Source organism: Leopardus geoffroyi, chromosome A3 (genome assembly GCF_018350155.1).
Source record: "Leopardus geoffroyi isolate Oge1 chromosome A3, O.geoffroyi_Oge1_pat1.0, whole genome shotgun sequence".
NCBI classification, from domain to species: Eukaryota; Metazoa; Chordata; class Mammalia; order Carnivora; family Felidae; genus Leopardus; species Leopardus geoffroyi.
This window is the reverse complement of record NC_059336.1, coordinates 97,893,081-97,919,830: the sequence shown is the minus strand read 5'-3', so window position 1 is coordinate 97,919,830 and position 26,750 is coordinate 97,893,081. Positions and strand designations below refer to the sequence as shown.

The 26,750-nt window shown below is 36.4% G+C and overlaps 1 long non-coding RNA gene across 2 annotated transcripts in view; it reads left to right on the top strand.

Moving 5' to 3' along the window:
• Nucleotides 1–21,455: 21,455 nt before the first annotated feature.
• LOC123579723 overlaps nt 21,456–26,750 on the top strand; it is a 58,105-nt gene continuing 52,810 nt past the window's right edge. For both annotated transcript variants that reach the window (XR_006702918.1, XR_006702917.1), the window contains exon 1: nt 21,456–21,543. This is a non-coding gene — a long non-coding RNA (uncharacterized LOC123579723). The remainder of the gene's footprint in view (nt 21,544–26,750) is intronic.

The following is a 26,750-nucleotide window of genomic DNA, read 5'->3' as shown; positions in this document are numbered from 1 at the left end:
TATCAATGATTAGATCTTCTCACAGTATCAGCCTTATGTTTACTATTCATCACCATCAAAACCAAAGAACAAAAGCAAAAAATAAACTATTGGGATTACACCAAAATAAAAAGCTTTTGCAGAGCAGAGGAAACTATTAACAAAACAAAAGGCAACCTGCTGAATGGCAGAAGATATTTGCAAATGACATATCTGATAAAGGGTTAATATCCAAAACATATATAAAGAACTTATATATCCCAATACCCAAAGAAACAAACAAACAAACAACAACAAAAACCCCAAAATAATCTGAATAATATACGTTCAGGGGATCTGAATAGACATTTTCCCAAAGATTATATGTATATATGATGGAATATTACTCAGCCATAAAAAAGAATTGATCTTGCCATTTGTTACAACATGGATGGATCTAGAGGGTATAATGTTAGGTGAAATAAGTCCCACAAAGAAAGACAAATACCATATGATTTCACTTAAACATGGACTCTACAAAACAAAATGAACAAACAAAAGTAGAAGCAGACCCATAAATATAGAGAACAAACTAGTGATTGCCAGAGAAGAGGGAAGTATGGAGATGAGCAAAATGTATGAGTGATTTAGGGAGGTATAGGCTTCCCATTATGGAATTAATAAGTCATGGGAATGAAAGGTACAGCAGAGGGAATATAGCCAAGGGTATTTTAAATAGCAATTTATGGTGACTAATGGTAGCTACACTTGTGGCCAGCATAGCATAACCTAGAGATTCATCAAATCACTATTTTGTACACCTGAAATTGAGATAACATTGTTTTTCAATTATACTTTACTTTAAAAAAAAGAAAAATAGGTCTAATCATAGAGAATTTGGGTGGCTTAAATTAAAACAGTCAAAGGCAGCTATTAAAGTCTAGATATGGGAACATTTACTTGAAATTTCGGGGATGAGACTATGCAAGTATTAGTCATTAGTCGTGGAGGTAACAGAGACAAGACTGGGCCAAAATGTGGCAAGAATCATGGATCAGAACATTTCTTGGTGTTCTATCTTGCCTTTGCAAACCCATAGGACTTGTTCTACAGGAGAATCCATAAGAGTCCATGTGCCAGGAACAAGTGGACTAGGCAGCATGGGGTGAGAATTATTTAAAAAGGCAACACACAATCGTAGTTCTGGCATCTTATTGTAAAATGGTTCTATTATATCTTCTTAAAAAGGAGAGTCTATTACAAGTTTATCCATCTGAATTTCCAGCATAATAGGAGAAAATAAAAATTACTTAAATCTAGGGAAAAAAAAAAAAAAGGTAGGAGACCGGAAAGACTAAGATTATTTGTCAAACTACAGGTTCTAAAAAGATAAAAATTAAGAAAATTTGACGTCAGAAGGTATAAAAAGTATAAGTAAGTTTTGTTTATTGAAACATTATTTAAAAACAGTTCCTTTGGGGAGCCTGGGTGGCTCAGTTGGTTAAGCGTCTGACCAGCTCAGGTCAAGATCTCACAGCTTGTGGGTTCGAGCCCCACGTCGGGCTCTGCACTGAAAGCTCGAAGCCTGAAGCCTCCTTCTGATTCTGTATCTCCCTGTCTCTCTGCCCCTCCCCTGCTCATACTCTACCTCTCTCTCTGTCTCTCAAAAATAAATAAACATTAAAAAAACTTTTTTAAATAAAATAAAATAAAAGCAGAATCTTCAAATAGTAACTTTAAGCTCTGGCTCCCTTCTTATGTCTAATCTCTCATCTTCTGATTAGAGAGTCACATCCGTTCAGTCACTTCTTTTTTTTTTTTAATTTTTTTTAATGTTTATTTTTGAGACAGAGAGAGACAGAGTATGAATGGGGGAGGGTCAGAGAGAGAGGGAGACACAGAATCTGAAACAGGCTCCAGGCTCTGAGCTGTCAGCACAGAGCCCGATGCGGGGCTCGAACTCATGGACCGTGAGATCATGACCTGAGCCGAGGTCGGACGCTTAACCGACTGAGCCACCCAGGTGCCCCGAGTCACTTCTTTTTTTTTTTTTTTTAATTTTATTTTTAACGTTTATTTATTTTTGAGACAGAGAAAGACACAGCATGAACAGGGGAGGGATAGAGAGAGAGGGAGATACAGAATCTGAAACAGGCTCCAGGCTCTGAGCTGTCAGCACAGAGCCCGTCGCGGGGCTCGAACTCACGGACCGCGAGATCGTGACCTGAGCCGAAGTCGGCCGCTTAACCGGCTGAGCCACCCAGGCGCACCCCGAGTCACTTCTTAATAGAGTCAATATATCCCAACATATCTGAATAACTTTCCCTGATTACTTCAATCAGAAAGTCAGAGACAAGGTTCACACTCATATCGTCCTTACTTCAAATTCATTTCTCTGCTTTTTCAATCATATCATACTCTCTCTTATAACTTTCAGAAAGTTAGGAAATTGGGAATCAATGATTCCAGTACTCTGCTTTAATGTATATAAAATATTACATTTCAATTTTCTAGGTGGAAAAAAAGAGAAATGAGTGCTAGAGACTTGGTTAAAGCACATACCTAATAGTCAGTAGTTACAAAATTACTGGAAGCAACAACATGAGGGACTTTATGTTTTATCCTCCCTCTTCCTTTCCTCCTTTTAACTTCTATTATTTCTTTATACAAAGCCCTGTGCCAAAACTGATGTGTATAGCCATGGAGTGATGCCTCGTACATTCTCCATAAATCTAGTTCTTCCATTCCCAGACACTTAGAACTTTTGGACTTTTTGCATATTTTGTAGATCTTCCTTCCCACCAGCAAATTCTCTATTTGTAAACCTTTGTCTGCTCTCATTAGACTTCTCCCACCCCACCACACTACCACACATTACAGCTTACCCTGTTCTGAGCTCTGAGGGTGTGTAAGTGGCTGTACTTTATCTGAAAAAAACAATACAATCCCATGTGTTAGATGTTAATTTATTATTATTATGCTTTATATATGATGGATTTGCATATTAACAAGGTCCACTAAGATAATGACATTAAAATAAAAGGTATCATATCAAAGGAGAGAAAGTCAGAGTACATTCTATGTCATTTCTTCAGAAGAATCACTTTACAAAAGACAAATATTCTCCCACTCCAAAAATAAGTCAAAATGAATAAAAATTAACACAGTAAGTAAACTTCTAAGCAAAGGATGGTTTTTCCAGGGGTTCCCTTTTCTCCTTTTTCCCATCTATTTCCCCCTCATTTAATTCCATACTTGTCCTACTTCATTCTCCCCAGCTCCATTTTTTCTGAATCATTGCCTCTGACTCTTGTTATTTATTCATTTATTTATTTATTCAAGCATTGACAATTCTGAGACTTTCCTGGCTCAGCGATCTACAGATCATTCATCAGCATGTGAATGTCTTCCCAACAGTGACCTTGGCATTCCCAGAACAACATTATCTTTCCCCTGGTCCATCAGGTCAGGGTCCATGTTACAGAGCAATTCTAAATCTGGGGAGAAACTTATTTTAAAGGTTACGTAATCTCTAAAGAGATTTAATTTTTGTAAATGTGCTTGTATTATTAGGAAAATAAAAATAAACACTGAGCAAAAGTTTAAGAAAACAGAAGGTGGTAGTAAGCCATTCTTTATTCTTTGATGGCAAGATAAGGTCTACTGCTCAATTTAGACAAATATATATATATATATATATATATTTTTTTTTTTTTTTTTTCCCCCTGAAATACGTTGCTTATAGTGAAGCAATCAACAACAGCCTTATGATCTGGGCACTTGAGTTGTGATATACAATATACGCCCCTTTGCTAATATTATTTCCTGAGAAATAATATTTCTTAGAATTGTTTTAGCTAATCACCAAAACTACAGCCTCAGAGAAGCCTTCCCTGATCTCTGAAATATTGGGTAGAAATGTTACTGTCTGTGGGCACAGAACCCCTAGTTTTAAGCCTCATTCTAACAATATTAGCTTCATTGACTTGCCAATTTTATTTATCTGACACAAATTTTCATAAGATATCTAATGTAATGGTATTTCTCTTGCAGGGTCATTTAAAAAATTACAAACCCTAGATTTAAAATATTTAGCATATAGGAAATACTTAATAAGTGGTAATCTTCTTATTACTATTTAGTTTTCCCACTTAATAATAGTTTTATTCCATTTATCTAATAATTATTTAGCCCCTTATTAGAGCCCTTTCTTCCCATGTTTGTGTATTAATCCGGGATCACTACAAATGGAGGAAAGAAGGATTAATGTACTAATAAGGCTTGGGAGGTACAATCCCAGACTGACAAAGTGAGGGGAAACAGGGAGTGGAGCAATAGAAGACATGGCGCATTGCAATGAGTGCAAGGTAATTCCTTACTATCCTCGTACCATTTCAAATGGAGCACTGATGAGCTATAGCAGTTATATCACCCCACAGAACTTAGGATGGGTTGAGAAAAGTATCCTTTGAAGTAGTCCTCTACAGTAAGGGAGATTTATGTACCTGGATCCTTCCTGCCTCCTTTTTCATTGGTCTAGTCACTACACAGGAAGATAACACCTCCCCTTCCTGAGTTGAATCATTTGACTCTTCAGTGGACATTGTAGAAAGGGGTCTCACCACCCCCCCTCACTTGGTGTGTTGTCTTATGTAAATCTGAAAGAGAAGGGTCAACTTGGTGAAAGTGTGTACCAACAGAGAAAGAAAACAGGATGTGGTTGGAATCTGGGAAGGCACCCTAGGTGTATATACCAACACACTAGTTCTTCCATCACACTGGACAATACTTGAGGACAAACACTTTGCTCTGTTTTTTTTGTCTATATTTTCTATATTTGTACTATTTTATTTGTATATTTGTACTTGGCATAGTGGCTGGCATGGAATGTCTGCTTGTAATGTAAGTAAACAAAACAATCAAAGAACACACACATAAGAGACATCATAGTACCAAAATAAAGAGTCTGTTACTTCATTCCTTGGAAGATACGGTAAAACAATTACTCAGTGAATGACATATACAACATTAGTTGATTGAATTAGATGGCTGATTCAAATTATTACTTTTTAACCAATTAATTGCAATGAGTGAATCACTTATTTGCTGTAGAGATTACCAAAATCACAGAGAAGAAAGAATAAAAACAAGGCAATCTGAAATATTTATACACCTATTACTTTTTGGCTTCTGCAAAAAGAATTGTTTCTCTTCCCTTTGCATGTCTTTCTCCATTTGTGACTTCGTAAAATGTTCTTAGAGCTTTTTGCTCCTTTCTTTTACATTTACTGTCACACTGTTTTCATCATAGAAGCCTGAGAAAGAACCAAAACATGATATAAAACACACATCTTTGAGCTCTGGATATATCCCCTTCATTGTTTGCATGTCTATAAAATGTTTTGTTTTTCTGTTTTCTTGTGCATGTTCATGTGTGTGTGCCAGAAATCAATTTAAAAAAACAATGACAATAACTTAAAAAAAAAAACAGCCTAAATATCACAATGATTCTTTTTTAAGGAAAAATACTTGTGTTCTACAGGATAGCATAGAAAACATCTAAATTAAAGTTGGAGGGAGCCCTTAGGAACAATATTTAAAATATTATTCAGTACTCGCTGGCACAGAAAAGTGAAGACTATATTTGCATAACATGTAGATGGACAACTTAATTAAAATGAAATATCTACTTCAGGAAAAATGTATCAGTACTTTTTGAGTCCAGCATATGGATGACTAGCAGAATCCTTTGGAAAGATCTTTGTCAGGTTGGCAATTATGCAGCACATAAGCCACCACTTGCTGCCCCCAGCCTGAGCCCCATAGGGCAACACAACGACTGGTCATTGATCTATGTTCTATAGTGAACTTTGGAAGTAGCAATCCTAATGCCATTCTTTGATTCTGGTGGCTTAGTTCCCCTTTTGCTCCCTCTCAACAGGGCTTGTACTGAGATTAATGTCTTATTTTTATTGGTCATAAAGATTTGAGTAAGGATTTAAATAGCTCAATGCAACATTTTAAAACTCTGACTTTACTTAACATGTTGTTTACAAGAAATACCATCTTTGAATATGGAAAGAAATGCACCAACTCAAAGTCTTCTGCTACACAGTTAAATTCTCCAGAAGCAAAAGTGTGGTCTAGCATTTCCCAAATTGCAAACATATATTGTAACATGAAATTTTATTAGAACTTTCTTTTAGGAAATGGTATTTTTTAATGGTAAAGTGAGTTTTGGTAACCTGCATTCTTCTCCCATTCTTCTTTCCCACAACTACACAGTCATTCATAGCATTTGTGTATAAATTAAAGCCTCATACAAAATCTCCTGAAAAGATACCTGTTTTGTGTTTTTTATTTCAGTGCTATGGAAACGACTGAGTTCAAAGAAACCTTGAATCAGAGAATATCTATACATAGAAACTGGGAGAGTGGTGTTCTACAAAAGTCACTTAGGAGACACTACAGGTTAGATCAAGTCCCATGGAGAAGTAGTAACTAGTCTCCTATTCTTCAAGTCTTTTCTCAAACACACTGTCCAGAAGCAACCCCACATTTCTCATGTTTCTGTATCTGTAAAATACTCAACTTCTGTTAAACTGCCATCATAGTCTGCCTTGCCTATAGTCATTCATTGATACTTTAATAGCACTTATTATTTAGTATCAGTGACTTTACACAGAATTTAATCTGATTTTCATAACAGTCCTTCAAGGTGGGTATTAATATTTTACTTACAGATGATGGCACTACAGTTTAAGTAGTTAAAAAGAAATCCCTCAGTTCATTTGAGTGATCTAATTTCCCCCTCATTACACTATACTGCCTCCTTTCTGTATCTTCTTTAAATTTACTGTGAGCTTATACTGGGCAAATTGTTTCCAATGATTTAATTTCAACCCCTTTCCAACAAGCTGCAAGCACTGCCTTGACAATCTCCTAGATTTTTTTTCTCTACCTGTATATATGTTTATGTGTACAAATTTATTATAGACAAATCTAGAGATTACCAAAAAAACAATTGCTTAGTAATGACGAAGAACTGAGAAATATTATCTAAAGTATGGACTTTTTACTCCTACCATGGCAATTGTACATTTACCTAGGTTGTGGGTACATCAGTAGAAAAAGCTCAAATGACCTAAAAATACTACAGTAAAATATAGGAAGAGTCATTCAACAGTCTCTTAAACAAATGGTGTTGGGAAAACTGGACAGCAACATGCAAAAAACTGAAACTGGACCACTTTCTTACACCATATACAAACATAAGCTCAGAATGGATTAAAAACCTAAATGTGAGACCTGAAACCATAAAAATCTTAGAAGAGAGCGCAAGAAGTAATTTCTCTGACATCAGCTCTAGCAACATTTTTCTAGATATGTCTCTCAAAGCAAGGGAAACAAAAGCAAAAATAAGCCATTGGCACTACATCAAAATAAAAAGCTCTGCACAGCAAAAGAAACAAAGCTAAAGGAGAACCTACTAAATGGAAGAAGATATTTGTAAATGACGTATCTGATAAAGAGTTAGTATCCAAAATATGTAAATAACTTACACAACTCAACACCAAAAATAATAATCCAATTAAAAATGAGAAGACATGAACAGACATTTCCAAAGAAAACATACAGATAGCTAACAGATAAAGATGCTCAACATCACTAATCTTCAGAGAAATACAAATCAAAACCACAATGAGATATCACCTCACATCTGTCAGAATGGCTAAAATCAACAACAGAAAAAACAACAAATGTTGGTTAGAATGTGGAGAAAAGAAACACTCATACACTGTTGGTAGGAACGCAAGTGATGCAGCCACCGTGGAAAACAATTATCATATGGTCCAGTAATTCCACTACTGGGTATTTACCCAAAGAATACAAAAACACTAATACAAAAATATATATGCATCCTTATGTTTATCGCAGCATTACTTATCATAGCCAATTGTGGAAGCAATGTAAGTGCCCATTGATAGAAGAACGGATAAAGAAGAGGCATATATATATATATATATATATATATATATATACACACACACACACACACATACATATATATACATACAATGGAATATTACTCAGCCAAAAAAAAAGAAAGAAAAGAAAAGAAAAGAGAAAAGAAATCTTGCCATTTGCAACAACATGGCTGGGTCTAGAGGGTATTATGCTAAGTGAAATAAGCCAGTCAGAGAAAGACAAATACCATATGATTTCATTCATTAGTAAAATTTAAGAAATGAAAGGAACAAAGCAAAAAACAGACAAACAAGCAAAAAAAAAAAAAAAAACCAACAGACTCTTAATTATAGAGAACAAACTGGTGGTTACAAGAGAGGAGGCTGGTAGGAAATGGGTGAACTAGGTGAAGGGCATTAAAAGCACACATCACGATGAGCACTGAGTAATGCACAGAATTGTTGAATCATGATATCATACACCTGAAACTAATATAACAATGTAGGTTAATTATACTAGAATTAAAATAAAAAAATAAAGAAACTACCAAAAAAAAGTCATCCATATGCTTTGATCAGATATCTTGAATTTTGTTATAGATTCTAATTTCTTACTTTTTTACTCTTTTTCTTCCTAAGTTTTGGATCCTAACAGTAGTCATAATTTAACCATGACAATGTCTAAAATAAAGACAACCAACAATATTTGATACAATGTATACCATGTACCTGGCAACGAAATTTCCATACTTTAAACAAATATCATTCTCTAGAAACACCAAAGTCACTTATATAATGACACATATATAATTTTATCAATTCAATTTCCCAGATTTGGTGAACAGAGTGGAGTAGCTTACATAGCAGTGAGTATGTCCTCATCCTTCTCCAGCTTCCCATGACTTCTTAGACTACCTGATCTCTTCACACCCACCCAATCTGCTATTTGGAGCAAAATATTTTCTCTGAATCTGTATTAAAAATGTCCAGTAAGGTGTTAACCCAAGCTTTCTTCATAGAGCCTTTTGAATTGTAATTGAGGAATTGGAGGTTTATAACATAAATCACAAATTTTTAAGAGCAAAATTTAGATAGCATAATAAGAAGAGCACAGAATACTTCAAAGGGATGTTCATCCTAAGAATCCTTCAGAACATGGCCCATGAACTTGCATTTCATTCATTATTATTATTTGGAGAAAGTGGGGGTGACATGCACTAGAGCTCAGATGTGAGTCTTTCATCTAGGGCTGTACTTTGCTAGATAAATGAAATACTGGTCAAGTGAGAACTTGAGGCCTAACCCAAGATACATATGCTGGTCAGCAGAGTTAGAAGAGGAGATTTTGACAAGAGGAATTTTTTGGAGGAAAAAAAGTTATTACAGCTGGGGAAGGAGGGAAGTAACAAGGGAAATGAAATTGAGATGTCAAAGCTAACTTCCCTCACCTAATACGAGTGTTTAACATTTTTGGTTAAACTGTCACCCCATTTAGTTGCAAAGCATGCCCAGAGAGCATGTCTTAAAGTGGATTAACATGAAGTGAAATCCTAACTCTGAATATACTGTATCCAGAATGGTTGGTTGAGAGCAGAAATAGTAATATAAAGGTCTTTATTAGCAGAGTTGAATTAATGGAGTGCTGAAATGGGAAATAATAACATAGAATTATGAAAAGATAGTTCCTAGAACATCTATGTGACTGACTGATTTTTTTTAATGTTTCATTTGTATCTTAACTATTTAGAAAAAGTGGCAGCATTTCCCTGCCACACATCAGTTTCAAAAGCTGGTGCTACACATATAAAACAACTTCCCTTGAAGGGTTTCCTTAGATACACTGTCAACATTAGTGTAAGCTCTGAAAATAAGCCATTGAGTGGAAATCGCTTGCTGCCTAAATTATTCCTTGCTGCTGAAACTGGAATCATACCGATGCCTGAGAAAAAACACAGCCCTTAGAAATAGCTAGACCCAAGCACAAGGCTACTTCTACATACAGAGACACTACTGAACCAATTGTTCTAAATATCCAGATGATTTGGTCTTATGGTATCCTAATACAAATTAGCTTGATATGGAGAGAGAGAGAGAGAAAAAAAAGAGTGACTGAGGTACATATGTGCATTTTCCAAAACGTATTGTGCCTTCAAAGTCTATTGCCATATCAACCAAAATGAGCTTAGTATTATACAAAAAAAACCGCACAATTTTTAGGAGGAACTATGCTATCAATACTTCATATTTGTGATGCTAGCTTATTCACCCATCATTTTAAAATCTGTAACCCACATTAGACATATCATAAATCCTAACACTTAGACCAAAATGCAGCAAGGGAGAAAATTATGATTATTTTAGCTTTTTTAAAGCTTCTCCTCTGTCAGCAATGGATCACAGGTGTCAAAAAGTGATGATATCAGATGGGGCCAGAGAAGGAATGGGATATTCTAACAAGAAGGCATATTAAAATTGAACTCACTGAGTGGGTTAGCAGTATGTAACCATCAAATACCAGAAATCCAAGTAGAGTATCTCTGAACCAAAATAGCTGAATAAGCTAATAAAGTATCAATATTGAATAATGTCCCTTCATCTTGTGGGAAGAGCTGTCTCATAGATGTATGCAGAAATGGTTAAGCAAATGAAGGAAAACATTCACAGGGAAGAGAAGAAATCCATAGGGAGCAGTGGACATGGTTGACACCTCAGTCTTATGGAAAGCCTTCATAATTCTAATATGAACCATGGGGTGCTGGGTAAATAAACCGAGGTAGACTTATCCTATCACTTATTTGTTATTAAACACACACACACACACACACACACACACACACACACACACAAAACTTTGTTATTTATTCTATACTTTTGAACTGAACTGTCTCAAATTATGTCAGTATCATGCCAGTTGATTCCAGCAGGGTCTAGTTACATTTATTCCAGAATGTTCTAGCTACATTTAATTTCCAATTATTTCTCATATGTGTCATACTCTTTCAAAGTTTTCCAACTTTGACTGGGTTTTTCCTTTTGCCTAAAACTATCTTACTCATTCTCTTTGAAACAATTTTGTATTACGTGTACAAAGTCTTTCAAATAAAGAAACTTAAAATTTTCCTCTTTTGTAATGCCTGCATTGATTACTTTTTCCATCTCAAAAAAATTTGTTCATGTGTTTTTTAGACTACTTATCCAACTTTGCTTAAAAATCTATTTTGCATATGTGCATCTTCTAATAAATATGTTATAGCTTCTAGGATAAGGATTTTGTTTGTTTGTGTTTTTTTTAATCTTTGTGTCCTCAGAGCTAAGAATTGAGCCAAATACATTATATGTATTTAACAAATGTATATTGAATAGACATAAGAACACATTAATCTCACTTCCAGTCCAAATTTTGTATGACTGTTAGAGGCATTCTCTATCACATTCTCTATTGCAAACTCCAGAAATATGAAAGGTCAGGTTGCATAGTAGAAGGTAAAATGTATAGGTAGACAACCTGAATGAGTTCTGATTGAGAGGTTAATTATCACATGCTATACAGCCCTAAGAAAATCACCATCTTTCTAGTCATAGAGGGAGGTGGGCCTTTTAGAACCTCTCCAACTATAAAAGTTTATGTTATTTTGAGTATGTGACCCACTTGACTTGGGACACAATTTTAAACTCACAAACAATGAACCTGTCAGTGTATTAATGAATACATATTTTGTCTATCTTTTAGATAAATTCATAATGTATAAACTACTTAACTAAATGCCATGGAAAGTACTCTAGTTTGTATTTGTGGAAATAAAGAGATGTCATTAGGTAAGAGAATTGTTAGCTTTTATTTGTTAGCAACAAAATTTAAGTGATACCATCCTGACATGGAATAGAATGAGACTTTATACTACCGTTGTCAATGAGAATGTTAAGCTATATTTTAAAAAAAGGAGAAAACAAAACGCTGTTCTATGCATACCAAAGAACACGTACCTACACATACACATGGACATAGGATTCTTAGCTTATGTATCATGAAGGACAGAATGCTCATTAATAGGTAGACAGAAGGCTTGACTAATCATCAAGAAATTAATTACACACTGACTTAGCAAATAATTTCCTCCTGGGGCCACTTTTTCATAAACAGGCAGAATGAGAGTGGTAGCCAAAATTATCTTTCAATTCCCTCCCAACTTACACATTTAATTGTTGCATGTTTTCTGAAATTAAACAAACTAAAAACAAACACAAAGTAAAAATATGTGAATTCTTGGTTGTGTCATTAATGTGTAACTTCAATTAGATGGAAAGTGTGGAGACATTCCTTAGCAGATGAGGACTCTCAGAACATGCTTACTTTGCTAGTTCCAGTTCTTTCTAGCATTAATACAGGATGAAGCAAATGCCATTACCATACATTATTTGGCCTCGGAGAAATAAGTATTTGGGTTTTTCCCCAGAACTCTAAAAAGTCATGACCATATCCTTGACAAATGATCAATGTAGTCAAGGAAGACTGAATCTCCAAATTACAGAATTCAGTTATGAATAATCCAAACATTTCTCACTTGCAGTTCTAAACATACTCCATTATTTACAGCCATCTACCCTGCCATGCCAGTGAAAAAAGAAACATGTCTGTCACTATAGGAAATAACTATGTTGACAATGTCCAAATTCAGACTTTCACCAATATCAGAGGGCTAAGCATGTTGCATAATCAATAGAATAAAGGGATACTATGTGGGATTGCCTCCAGGAAAACAACTTTTAAAGAATTGAGTAGTTTTCCAAAGAGTTTCTGAATTGGCCACATGGTCTGAACAACCACAGAACACTATTTCATCTACCCTCATTTTTTGTATCCTTGTTCTATCTACGGATTCTGGCACAGTCTATTTTCAACCTGGATCCCAAACTGTAATAGCTCCAACTATCTGCTTTACTTTGTCATTATTTGAGTTTTGTTCTAACACATTTCTAAACTCTACTTTCAGCAAAAGTTTAAATCCCCCTTGAATTAAAGAAAGGATCCCACAGTACTTGCACACACATGCATTCGCTCTTTGCTCTTGCACTTGCTTTCTCACTGACCACTTACTCCTGTCCTATCTGGCCTGCCCAGGATGCACCTTGCCATCTCCCCACAGCCACCAGTTGACAGCCCACAGTGGAGCGAGCTTGGCCTGGATGTGCACCTGCAGCAGGGGTGCCCTGACAGAGCAGGGTACTTTGGTTACCTGGCTGCCTTTGCCATGTGGGAGGAGTCAACATGGAGGAGAAGTAGGGGAACCCAAAGTTCCCTCATCCCTCAAACATAGCAGTATTGAGGCCAGAAGACTTGGAATTCTAGGAATCTGGGATATAGAGTGACAAAAACCTCTCCAGGGGCCTGTGGGGACAACTTGCCAGGCGATAGGTCCTGAATGTGAACTGGGATAGATAAAATGGGCCTCATAGGCACCGAGGGAGGGATCCCCTTCTGTGGAGAGACAAAAGGAAGAGAAAGAGAGGTTGTGGCAGTGTAGAATTGTATTTGGACAAGAGAAAAACCACACACTGGGGAACAGAAAAAATGGAGAAAGAACCAATTTCTACTGTGGGACTTTCCCTGGGCTGGAGCCAGCCACCCTGTGCATGTGCCTGGGGAGGAGGGGAACCAGCCCAGGCTTGGCAGCCAGCTCAGGGGCACAGTCAGAGAGAATAGTTTCCTCCCTTGAGTGTTGTGGGAAGAAGACAAATAGCCACTCCAAAGGCAAAAGGCCCTGCAGGCACCCACCAGCCAGAGGCCCTTTGTTAGCTGTCTAGGTGCAGTGGCACTACCCAGAACTGGGGTGCACAGAGAGGGATCCTTTAAGACATCAGGGTTGCAATCCCAGCCAAATGCCTGGGAGGTGTGGGAGACTGTGGAATGGGGCAAACCGGCACGCATGTCACTGTGAATACAGCCTGAACAGAATTGGTTTGGGACACCTGGGGAAGAGAGACTGGGATGTCACCATTTTTCTCCCTATCACTAACAAGATGGGGTTTCAGGGAATGGACAAGGGGCCCACCTTGGAAGCGAAACCAGCCTACACCAAACCACGCCCCTCCATGCCTGGTAACTGCATATCTAACAGAGCAAGACTGACACTGACTGAACCAGACAGCCCCTCCTCCAGACCAGCTCAGCCACAGGTTCCAAGGCACCATCAGATATATGTTCAACGCTTTTGCATTTTCTGATTTTAAACTAAAGGCTGTAACAAGAGATGAAGAAGGGCATTATATCATAATTACGGGGTCTATCCATGAAGAAGAGCTAACAATTATAAATGTTTATGCCCCAACTGGGAGAAACCCAAATATATAACTCAATCATAAACATAAGCAATCTTATTGATAAGAATATGGTATTTTCAGGGGACTTTAGCACTCCACTTACAGCAATAGACAGATTATCAGAAAATCAATAAAGAAACAATGGCCTTGAATGATACACTGGACCAGATGGACTTCACAGATATATTCAGAACTTTTCATCCTAAAGCAGCAGAATACACATTCTTCTCTAGTGCACATGGAACATTCTCCAAGACAGATCACATACTGGATCACAAAACAGCTCTAAATAATATAAAAGAACTAAAATCATACCATATATATTTTTCAGATCACAATGCTATGAAACTTGAAATCAACCACAATAAAAAAATTGGAAAGCCTCCAAATGCATGGAGGTTAAAGAACATCCTAATAAAGAATGAATGGCTCAAGCAAGCAATTAAGAAGAAATTAAAAAATATATATGGAAGCAAATGAAAATGAAGACAGTACAAACACTTTGGGATGCAGCAAAAGCAGTCCTAAGAGGAAAATACATTGCAATCCAGGTCTATCTCAAGAAACAAGAAAAATCCCAAATATAAAACCTAACCACACAACTAAAGGAACTGAAGCAGAACAGCAAAGAAACTCCAAAGATAGCAGAATAAGATAAATAATAAAGAGTAGAGCAGAAATAAACAATATATAATCCCGCCCAAAAAAGAACAGTATAACAGATTAATGAATCCAAGAGCTGTTTTTTTTTAAATAAACAAAATAAATAAACCCCTACCCAGACTTCTTAAAAATAAAAATGTGAGAGGACCCAAACAGATAAAATCACAAATGAAAGGGGACAGATCACAACCAACACCATACAAATACAATTATTAGAGAATACTATGAAAAATCATATGCTAACAAACTGGATAATCTGGAAGTTATGAACAAATTCCTAGACATCCCACACTACAAAGACTCAAACGGGAAGAAATAAAAAATTTGAACACACCAATAACTAGCAAAGAAATGGAATCAGTTGTCAAAAATCTCCCAACAAATAAGGACTCCGGGCCACATGGCTTCCTAGGGGAATTTTACCAGACATTTAAAGCAGAGTTAATACCTATCCTTCTAAAGCTATTCCAAAAAAATAGAAACAGAAGGAAAGCTTCTGGACTCATACAATGAAGCCACAAAGGAGAATTACAGGCCAGTATCGTTGATGAACATGATTGCAAAAATTCTGAATGAGATACTAGCAAATCAAATTCAACAGCATATAAAAAGAATTACTCACCATGATCAAGTGGGATTCATTCCTGGGCTGCAGGCCTGGTTCAATACTTGCAAATTAATCAATATGATACATCATATTAATAAAAGAAAGCATAAGAAACATATAATCCTGTCAATAGATGCATAAAAAATATTTGACAAAATTCAGCATGCTTTCTTAATAAAAACCCTGAAGAAAGTTGGGATAGAAGGAAGATATCTTAACTTCATAAAAGCCATAAATGAAAAGCCCACAGCTAATATCATTCTCAATGGGGAAAAATTGAGAGCTTTCCCCCTGACATCAGGAACACGACAGAGATGTTTACTCTCACCGCTGTTGTTTAACATAGTATTAGAAGTCTTAGCCTCAGCAATCAGATAACAAAATGAAATAAAAGGCATCCAAATTGGCAAAGAAGAAGTCAAACTTTCACTTTTTGCAGAAGACATGATATTGTACATGGAGAGCCCAAAACACTCCACCGAAAAGCTGCTAGAACTGATACATGAATTCAGCAAAGTCGCAGGATAAAAAAATCAATGTTCAGAAATTGGTTGCACTCTTATACACCAATAATGAAGCAACAGAAAGAGAAATCAAGAAATCGATCCCAAGTACAATTGCACCGAAATCCCTAAAACACCAAGGAATAAAACTAACAAAGATGTAAAAGTATGCTGAAACTATAGAAAACTTATGAAAGAAATTGAAGAAGACACAAAGAAATGGAAAAAACATTCCATACTCATTGATTGGAAGAACAAATATTGTTAAAATGTCAATACTTCCCAAAGCAATCTATACATTCAATGGGATCCCAATGATAATTGTGCTGGCATTCTTTTCAAAGCTTATTACATCATGTTCCTAACTGAATAAACCTTTTTGTCTGTTTCCCTCTCCTAATACACAGACATACACTGACTCATCTTCCACATAGGGGTCAGCACAAGTTTTTCAAGTCAGGTTAACACATCTGCTTGGGAATGTCTTTTCCCTCTTTGTCTACTGCCTTTGCTTAGATCTTACATTAAATTTCCTTCCTTGGTGCACCTGGGTGGCTCCGTTGTTCATGTCCAACTCTTGATTTTGGTTCAGATAATGATCTCACAATTTGTGAGATCGAGTCTTGCATCAGACTCTGTGCTGACAGCATGGAGCCTGCTTGGACTTCTCTCTTGCCCCCTCTCTCTTTGTCCCTTCCCTGCTTGCACATTCACATTTACTCTTTCTCTCTCTCAAAATAAATAAATAAACTTAAAAAAATAAATAAATATATTTCTTTCCTCAGAGTCATTCCTTGACTCTCAAATCAATGCCAACTATTCTTTATAGTCCTTTCATGTTAGCATATAGTTTCTTCCAGAGTGCTCATCCCAATTTTTGTCATATCTTTCTTTCACAAAGTACTTACCATAATTGGTACCTATTCATTTCTTGACTTGCTTCTCTGCTGTATTGCGAGGTCCTTGACCAAGGGGCACCTACATGTTTGAGGTGATCAGTATCTATCTTTGTCAGGAGTAGGTATGCACTACTATAGGATTAACTAATGATTGATGATTGTTTTATTCTATATTGTCACCAAAGAATGTTTCAAATATCAGGAAACAGGTATATAAAACATACTATGATTATTCAGGGAAAAGATGACACACATTTAATGTTTTGAAAGTTAACCACTTGTAGTAGATTGATTGTAAACTACCGTTGGGGTTGATTTCAAGGAGCTAAGATCCTGAGGACTGCATTCCTGGGCATGTGGGACTCCTTTACAGGGGTCGTAGGTAGACATGTGTAGCCAAAAAGAAACAACATATATTCTCTCAACCATCACATTCAGAAACGTATTAGAGAGGAGAGTGGGCTGGGATGAGGGGTGCTGGAAGGAGGCAGTGACTGCACCTCCCTCAGAAAATGTTGGATTTGGAGCTTGTGTATGTACCTTGTTTTAGAGTGTTAAGATGTACTGAATTAATGTCAGGTAAATCTTTACTTGAAAGAAGGAGATGGGCACCAGAAAAGAAGACATTTGTCAACTGCCACCTGAAATGATCTTCAGCAACAAGAAAAGTTTAAGGGCACTGAACACATGACAGGGGGCTATCACCACTATTTAAGAGAGAAAAGGTGATTAAAACCCAGCTTTCCACCCTTTACAACAGAGAAATCTCAATTAAAAGAGAGTAATATTGTTTCCATCTACCAACTTTTATAGGCAAAAAGTTATGAGGGAAATAAAACACTTTCAACCACATTTTGCATGACAGAAGTTAAAAAGACAGAATCTTCCATAACCTGCTTTGCCTCTTGGGTAAATATGGAGACATAATTTACCTTGCAACACAACTGTGACATCCCATTATTGGCTAGGTAAGTAGAAATCTCCTCAAGATTAATAAGTTACTTGCTCCAGTGGCACCAACATCATCATTATATCCCTATCCCAAATACCCAAATGCATTGTGAATGACAGAATTTTTAACTCGTATTCATGTTAGATACAGTTTATGGCATTTTAGTCATTGAAAACATTAAAACGTATGTTCTTTTCCCGTTAAACACCAACAACCCATCAAAAAAACAGCGGTGGTATTTTAAAAGAGTGAATGGTAGGACACATGAGCACAGTTTTCCTCATTACCTGGTTTTCAGTCAGTTTCCCTGACTCTTGGTTTTCTGTTATTAATTTTTATTGTGGAAGAAAAGTTTTTCCTGCGTTTCTCAAAAGCAAAGAGGAATGGTCTATTTGTCGATATTTTTGTATATTCAAGGCAAATATTGGACCCTTGATACAAGTCCCCAGATCACAGCATCATTTCTCAGTGATCAATCCTTTTAGCCAGGACACTGAGTGGAAGTGTGAGATACCATTATTACAGGCAGCTAAACATTTGGGCTTTAAAGAAAGTTATAATTTATAACAAAAGAGGCATAAATTGGAATTGATTTCATTAGAGGAACTTAACACCCGCAAAATAATGATACTACTTTTTCTTTAGGGACACTATTGCATTACAGTTTTGCTTCACTAAATTAAAAATGCTATCAAGTTGGTAGTAAATTCTGAAGTTTGCTACTGAGCAAACTCTAAAGGCCATTTAGAGGCCAGGAGCTCATATATACCAATAGAAACAAATTAGACATAAAGTTTAAAAGTCATCTTTCATTACAGGAAACTTTGAAAGTACATCAACATTTTACCATTTTTGTTGTTGTTGTTAACACTCCATTTTAATGACTCAGCAGATGATTTCACTGATGTTTAGCGGCTGAAGGAGGTATACTTGATGCTGAGTATTTGAGAGTTCAAGAATATTTGGACTGTGGACCACTCTACAATGATTAGAGTGATTCAAATGAGTTATCCTATGCCTGTTTTCTAAATGAGTGCTTAAAGTGGCCTGTAAATAATTCCAGTGGAATGTTTTTAAGAACTGGTCAATGGCCAGACACTTTTTATTTCCTGGGAAGTTCAGAGTTAATGCTCCAGATGTTAAAAGCTTGTAAGTGGGGTGCAGATGAGGGCAGATATTAAACCGAAATGACTGACTGAATCATCTTTGGAAGAAATGCTCTGTCCTGCTTATATGTTTTAACTGCCTGCAATCAATCAAAATGTCACAAGCATTAAGGGTTACCAGAGCACGGATTGAACAATGCAGAAGGATCATAAGGGACTAAAAAAAAAATCAGGCTGTCCCAGAAGTTACCACCTGCAAGCCAAACACCACAAGGAAATGTGGATGCCTGAGGATAGTTGCTTCCACCTGTTGCAGAGGCAGTGTTTAGTGCCTGCCTACTTCTCAGACTACATTTTGAGAATGAAGTTCCAGAGACAAGTGTCACCCTGTCTTTAATTTAAGCCCTACCTCAACAGTCCTCATTACTTGCTCATCAGCCTTTCCTGAATGATAGTAATTATGACCCAAGATAAGCAAATCCCTTCAGGGAAAATCCCACTACCACTTTAAGGAATGTATTCATGCCCAGTTGCCCCCAAGAGAATACTGACTTTAGAGCACAGCAGTGCAAACTAAGGTTACTCTAATTCCACCTTGTCAGATAATTCCAGTAACTGATTCAGTTACATATTGGCATTAGTTAATTGCTTTTTCTCATTTAAGTTATGGTTCTCCTGGATTTTGGTGTGAAGGTATTTCCTCTTGGAAGTATGGATATTTTCCCCCTATTATGAAGGAATTCTGAGCCTTACTTAAATCTTTAACTGTAAGTTTAACACATAGGTTCTGTCTTACATTTGTGGGCTATGGTTCCAACGACAATTTAATTTTCGGAGCCATTGATGTGCCATGTTTTTGTGCTTGATTCATCAAGCTTGATTGTATTTGTGCTTGGAGGTGCTAGGGGCTCCCACTAGTCCCTGATCTTCCTGCCTGAGGGAGCAGATGTAGTTTCTCTAGGGTGGGCCATCTGCTACCCTGAGAAACAGGGAAAGAATCTCCAGCCTACAGAAACAAAGGGGCTACCTAGTCCTGGCTGCTCTTTGTTGCAGGATCCTGCTTATTGTCATATGTCTGTTGATGTTGAAGAGGGGAATTAGGAGCTCAGAGGAAAAAGATCTCCCAGCCCGCCACATGTTAATGGTGTAATACACCCCGCTTGTGGGGGAAGGAGGGCACATCTGGGGCTGGCTGCTGTTGTGTCATCCCCCTGCTGCTGATGCCTGGCTGCCTGCTGTCTCTATGTAGGGGAGGGGAGTGTCAGATCCAGGTAGAGAGGAAGGGTGAAAGGAGAGAATTATCTTCACCATTTGTCAGTGGGGCTTGATGTAGTAGTTGGGGTATCTCTGAACAGGTGGGCGCTAAAATTCCAGTCTAATGAGTTTAGAGAAAATGGTGGGGAGAAATCACTGTCTTTTTTTTCTTTCTTTTTTCAAATGTTTATTTATTTATTTTGAGAGGTGGGAGGGGCAGAGAGAGAGGGAGAGAGAGAATCCCAAGCAGGCTCCACACTGCCAGTGCAGAGCCTGACGTGGGGCTTGATTTCACTAACCATGAGATCATGCCCAGAGCCAAAATCAAGAGTTGGATGCTTAAGTGACTGAGCCACCCAGGCACCCTGGAAATCATTTTCAATATGACTCATTTTCAGTTCGAGTCTTAAGCCCTGTTCAGGTCAAATACTGCCTATACTAAAAAGACCATATTCTTTTTAGTACTCATATAGTCCCATTTCTCACTTGGTTAGAAATTGGTAAAAAGTTATTAAGTTATCTTAAGTTTCCAACAAAATTTGCTGTAAGATTAAACATATGGATGGCTATTTTGGATTGAAGCAGGATGTATAGAGGTTAAGGCTATTTGCTATATGGTAGCTGCAGCATAGTGAACAGGGCTTATATTGGAAAAAATAGAGGTTTTCATTCGCCTTTAGGACTTCCATTAACATTATTGAACATAGATGACTGAGGATTTTTTTTAAAGGTAGGTTTATGTGCCAGAAGAGCTGAATGAACAGTGTAGGTATTTTTCATCTTTTAATATTTGGTGTCATATAGTGATAATATTATTTGTATCATTAAAATTATAATACCAAAATCAATTCCCCTTCATCTATTTCAACATTATTGAGGACAAATTATACCAGTAACTGTGTGTAGGCTTTGATCTCTGCACATCTAACCTAAATTCTAACTGCTATCACTATTGTGTATTCATGTTCCTACACATTGATAACTCAGAATATGGTGAATTTTATATACCACAGAGTAAGATGTACAACAAGCACTTTTAAGAATTTCAGCATGTGAGCTGACCAAGGTAAAGGAAAATTTGAATGCCATTTTCACAATCCAATGAGCAATATATTAGTAAACAAAGCCTATACTCAGTAAAGAAGGTCTGTACTTCTGTACTTGAAATGCCTTGGTAATGGGATTCAGGTTGGCATGGGAAAAGTATAGAATGTTAAGCAACAAACAGAAGAAATTGATGCATGTTTCAAATGAACATAAGAAATATATGGTTCAGGAGATGGTGTTAGCATTGGAAAGAACAAAGAATGAATCTGGTGAGTATACATAAAAAGATAAGGATATACTCAAGTTTACTAGAGTCCAACTAAACACACCTGAAAGGAATCACAAGAGTAATGTCAAAAGACAACCTATGTTAAATTCATAATTAAATATTTCTAAGGCTTTAAGAAGAACAAGGTATCTTATGCATTATAAACAATTGCAGGACCCAGAAGAATGAATGAGGTTCAGACAGGTGTCAAAAATTAAAGGGACTAGTGCTGTTGCTGTTGTTGTTGTTGTTGTCAGTTTGTTTTATTTTTTAAAAACAAATGAGATGATTTCTACAGAGAAAGTCTAATCCAGGAAATTGTTGAGTTTACAGATAGAGAGGTAATCATAAAAAAGTAGGAAAGTTTCCTTGAATTAATCAAGTAGCTGCAAAAGATTTAGATATATAAAAAAAGAAAGACTTTTTAACTGAATTTTGAAGTGAAAATTATTGTAGATGAAAAACAATTATAAAATATATTATGAAAGAGCAAGTTTCAGAAATGCATAGAATATCAGATCTAAGAAAAAAACTTTATGAACCTATCAACAACTGAAGGGTGGCTAACTGATCACAATAGTTAGATGTTGAACTGATACCATGATAACTTCTGGGTAGAATTACTGTCTTCAGAAGACTGATTTTGGATTTAATTTTTTGAGTAAATAGATATTTTGAATGGACTCAGACTGACCCGTTTATTAATAAAACTGATGTGAGGAGGGGCGCCTGGGTGGCGCAGTCGGTTAGGCGTCCGACTTCAGCCAGGTCACAATCTCTCGGTCCGTGAGTTCGAGCCCCGCGTAGGGCTCTGGGCTGATGGCTCAGAGCCTGGAGCCTGTTTCCGATTCTGTGTCTCCCTCTCTCTCTGCCCCTCCCCCGTTCATGCTCTGTCTCTCTCTGTCCCAAAAATAAATAAACGTTGAAAAAAAAAATTAAAAAAAAAAAACTGATGTGAGGAGTAGTTCAAGAAAATAGAATGAGGATGGCTGATTTCAATGCTCCAAGTTTTAGTTGTAAATGCAAGTGACAGAGGGGTGCCTGGGTGGCTCAGTCAGTTAAACATCTGACCTCGGCTCAGGTCATGATCTCATGGTTCATGAGTTCAAGTCCCGCATCTTTGGGTTCTGTGCTGACAGCTTGGAGACTACTTTACATTTTGTCTCCCTCTCTCTCTGCCCCTCCCCCAATCACATTCTGCATCTCTCTCTCTCTCTCTCTTTCACAAATAAATATTGAACAAAAAATTAAAATATAATAAATGCAAATGACAGAATTTCCAAAAGAAATAAGTAACATAGATGATGCAGAATCAATTATTTGAACAATGACAGAGAATAAATGGAATAACAAATGGAATTATGAGAATTCTATGATCAAGATAGATCACATTCCACCCTACCCCACTTCTACTCAACCATTTAGGATGAATACATTCAAAACAAACAAACAAACAAACAAACAGCAACAACAACTTAGTGACCTTCCAACATTATCTGAGAATGTGGCCCCCCAAAAAAGGTAATTTTCAATAAAAAAAATTAAATGGCATAGAGATCATATCAAGACTTTCAAAATTCCTCTCCTAGGATTTTCACTACTTTCTATAGAACAGATAGAACAGAGGTAATATTTAATAAAATAGTAGCCAACATAATAAGACGTCAGATTATAGATCCAGTCTATATCCAAGATTTTTTTTTTCATTCAAGATTTTTTAAGGCAAAGCCAGTCTAAAATTATAGTAATAGTAAAAAATCAAATAAAATCAAATAAGACAAAAGTAGACAATATACTGTTTATTAGAGGCAGAGTCAGGAAGAGAATATAGCCCTTTGCCTCTTGGATCAATTCTCCATTCTACTTTATGACATCCTAAATTTAATTCAATATACATATATTAAGCACTTTAATTTAAAGTGCTCAATACCATGTTAATTACTATAGAAGTGATATGATGGGCACCTGGGTGGCTCAGTCGGTTAAGCCTCCGACTTCAGCTTAGGTCATGACCTTGCAGTGTGTGAGTTCCAGCCCCTTGTTGGGCTCTATGCTGACAGCTCAGAGCCTAGAGCTTCCTTCAGATTCTGTGTCTCCCTCTCCCTCTGCTCCTCCCCTGCTCATGCTCTGACTCTGTCTTTCAATAATAAATAAACGTTAAAAAAAATTTAAAGTGATATGAAAGAAGATTGGATTTAAATCAGCTAGAAAGAGAAAGAAGTAAAATATAGTTTAAGTAAAAAAATAATATGGGTATAAACAATCTTTTTAATGGGTAATCAGAGAGGATTTTATAGCTGTGGTTTACATTTGACAGTTTGAAGGAATAATCTCTAATCCACACCTCTCAACACATTCATTCCATCTAGCAGTCAATAAGTAAATTACTCTTTTTTCTGATTATTAATTTATTTTGAAAGAGAAGGAATGGAAAGAGAAAGAGAGAGAGAGAGAGAGAGAGAGAGAGTGAGCAAGTGGGGGAGGGGCAGAGAGAGAGAGGGAGAGAGAGAATCTCAAGTAGGCTCTGCACTGTCAGTGCAGAGCCCCACCTAGGACTCAATCTCACCAACCATGAGATCATGGCATGAACTGAAATCAAAACCTGATCAATTAATCAACTGAGCCACCCAGGTGCCCCCAAGAAGTAAATTTCAAAGTCATATGTCAACAAAAAGAAGAAGCAAAGGCTGATTTCACCACAAAACATCTCTGGCTGGAAAGGTAGACAATGGAAGGCAATATGAAATACTTTGTAATATATATGTTGATTATTAGTCAACAAAATTTGTCTTTTGTTAAAATATTTATTTATTTTAGAGAGAAGGACAGAGCATGAACGAGGAGGGGCAGAGAGAGAGGGAGACACAGGATCCAAAGTAGGCTTCAGGCCCTGAGCTGTCAGCACAGAGACTGATGTGAGGCTCGACCCCACAAACTGTGAGATCATGACCTGAGTCAAAGTCAGACGCTTAACTGACTGAACCACCCAGGTGCCCCCAACAAAATTTGTCTTAATAAAATCTATATAAACATTCTCAGATACAAAGTTATACTCAACGTTAAAATATTTAATTCTAAATTCAAACAGTCCAGGGGCTCTTGGTTGGCTCAGTCAATAGAGAATGGGACTCTTGATATTGGGTGTAGAGATTACTTAAAAAAATAAAAATAAAACAATTCAATGACCTTAAGCTTTTCTCCAATGCAAACACAATGAACTCATGTATACAGAAAAAACATATATATATGTGACTCCTGAGGATTTCCAATATTCAGGTTAATTAATCAACTTAATGTTGAGTTCAGGATTTTCCTGGGCTCATGAAAAAATCCCTTAGAGGTATTTATGCAAATATGGTGAACTTAGTCTTCCTAAGTTTCCATGGGAGCATACCTTTTCTTATTTGATTATACTATGAACTGATATGAGAAATATGTGAATTATCTATCCTAGAAGAAGGCATTTTAGTTAACAATATCAATAACTTTACAACTACAAACTTTCAAGTAAGTAGGAGCTTAATGTTTAGGGGAGGTAGCATCCTTGCCTTTATTAATCACACTGTATAATATCTACTAGTTTAATAGAGGCATGGGCCAATCTTTATGTATCAAACCCCAAATTTCAAAGAGCTTAGGGAAGGAAGTAAAACTGACTCAGGGCTCAACTCATAGTTGGAAGAATGGAGGCATTTATATTTGCAGCTGTGCTGTCTTGTTATCAATATCTGCCGGGAAAACACTCTGACATTTTCCCTGAAATGATTAGCCCATCATCTTCCTAGAAGTGGGCCGGAGGCCCCTAAATAGCACATTTACTCTGCTTGCCTAAGGATCTATAGTTCAAGCTGGAGCATTAAAAAGGTTGTTGTGTAGCACAGAGCCTCTAACCATATTCTAATTTTCCACTTCAAAGCTATGGAGTAAAAGGTGTCATTGTTAACTGCTTCTTAAGTTTGTGTTTAAAATGTAGAATGAGATATTTTGAAAAAAAAGAAAGAAAATGATTTAATTTTCAGTGCAAATGGTATAATTTGTAATCATATATTAAATTATGATAAATGATAAATTATGCATTTTTTACCTTTATATGTAAATTAACAGTATACGAAAATATATAACCATTATTTAGGAAGAGTAAGGTGGTGTTAATTTTTTAAAAAATGAACAGAAAAAGCACCTTGCAGTAATTTTTAAAGACAGATTTATCTAGATATAGCCTTACTTTTTTTTTTTTGCCATCAAAATTTCCTCCTGTTCTCTTTGTATGTGTGCGTATGATAAAAACACTTACGATCTATCTATCGATCTATCATCTATCTATCTTATCTAGTTATCTATTTAACCTATTTTTATTTATTTTTATTTTTTGTTGTTTATTTATTTATTTAAAGAGAGAGAGAGAGAGAGAGACCACTGCATGGAAGCAGGAGAGAGGCGGTGGTGGGGGGTGGGCAGGGAGAATCCCAAGAAGGTTCTGCACTGACAGCACAGAGCCCAACCTGGGGCTTGAACTCATGAACCGTGAGATCATGACTTGAGCCTAAATCAAGAATCAGATGCTTGACCGACTGGACCACTGAGGCGCCCCCAGTATCTTTATTTTTTTTAATCAAAACTCTTACTGTTTGACTGAAAATGTGTCCTCTTTTAAATTTATGTAACTATAAGCACTCAACCACTTTACTTTTCCTTTAACTCTAATTCAGACCCTTTTCGATTTTTTTCCCCTGGTAAATGCCTTATTATCAGCCAATATTACATTAGATTGCTTTAAAAGTCAGATTAATCATTTAATTTTAGATAGTACGTAGATCATGATGAGATTATGAATTGTATAAGGCTACTTTTGTAATTTGTATTTAAATCTATCTTGCATGAAATAGATAAAAAAATCATTTTTCAATAATCAATATCAACTGTGCTACCAGTGTAATTTACATTCCCTTTGTCATATAAATTTGTATCACTTAGGATATTTAGCTGCAAGTAATAAAGTACTTTATTAAATGGATTACAACAAAATGTACAATTAGTGCAGTTAATATGTCTGAGGCGTGTATTTCTGGGTTATTTTCAACTTTCCATTCTCAGTATATCAGTAATAATATCTCCTTCTGTTTATATAATGGTTACAGAAATACCCAGCATCAAACCTAAAAGGGCATTGTCCAAACCATACAGGGAACAAAGGTAGTTTCCCCCCCC